The following is a 1,094-nucleotide window of genomic DNA, read 5'->3' as shown; positions in this document are numbered from 1 at the left end:
TCTGTGCCATTTTAAGGCCTCATAAATACCCGAGCATTACGTGTACAGAGAACTATTAGATCTATGGACAGAGAGTTTCAAGGTGTGCGGCGTTCTGCTACTCTAAAAAAAGATGCGAGAGCAGGAAGAGTTTAACCTGGACTGAACAGACTGAGGGATGAAACACAAGGTTGTTGAGAATGGAGGCGAAAAGAAGAGCCAGGTGGAGCAGTAGGTGTTAATTTATGTGTGACAGGCAAACCGACAGAGGGTCTAAAGTAGTTATCACTGTACCCGTACAGGGAGGGAGTACTACAAGACAAGGCTCATTGAGGCCAATCACCCACACAGGAGTAATAAGAACACAACAAGGCTAGAAACAAGCATGTGGCCCATAGCCAAAATGATAGCATGATACACTCACAAACATGCCACACATACGTTCTTGAATTAGCTAAAATTATCTCTATATTTGTTTAGTAAAACATAGTACAAACAAATAATTATTGTTATTAAATACATTTTAATATTAAATAAATTTAATTATATTAAATTTTTTCCTTGAACATTCTAGACACTATTTTACATATTTTGAAGTTTATTTTTGAATTAAGTTTGCCCCATTGGCAAATAGTTAAAGTATACATTACCATTCAGAAGTTTGAGGTCAGTAAGGTTTTTCTTTTCTTTTAATTTTTACTCTGCAAAGATGCATTAAATTGATCAAAAGTGACACTAAAGACTTTTGTCTCAATGTCAGATAAATTATATTTTAAACTTTCTATTCATCAAAGATTAAAAAGTTTTTGCACTGAAAATAATAAGAAATTATCTTTAAGCACCAAATCTGGATACATTTAAAAATATAATAGAAATAGAAAACAGTTACTTAAAAGTGTATTATTTCACATTATTACTTTTTTTACTCCATGCATGATAAAATATATTAAGTATTGGAGAGGACAAGCCTTCGTTCAAAAATATTAAAAATATATTTTTTAAAAACATACATGAAATAAAATACGGCAGGCTTCACGCTTAAAACCAAAATATAGTGCGAAAAATCATCTTAATTCCATATATTCAACTTTAAATCAATATACAAGTAAAAAAAA

The sequence above is a fragment of the Sinocyclocheilus grahami genome, unplaced genomic scaffold, assembly GCF_001515645.1.
Source record: "Sinocyclocheilus grahami isolate Dianchi unplaced genomic scaffold, SAMN03320097.WGS_v1.1 scaffold4584.1, whole genome shotgun sequence".
In the NCBI taxonomy this organism is placed as follows: Eukaryota; Metazoa; Chordata; class Actinopteri; order Cypriniformes; family Cyprinidae; genus Sinocyclocheilus; species Sinocyclocheilus grahami.
Note: the sequence above shows the minus strand (reverse complement) of the source record.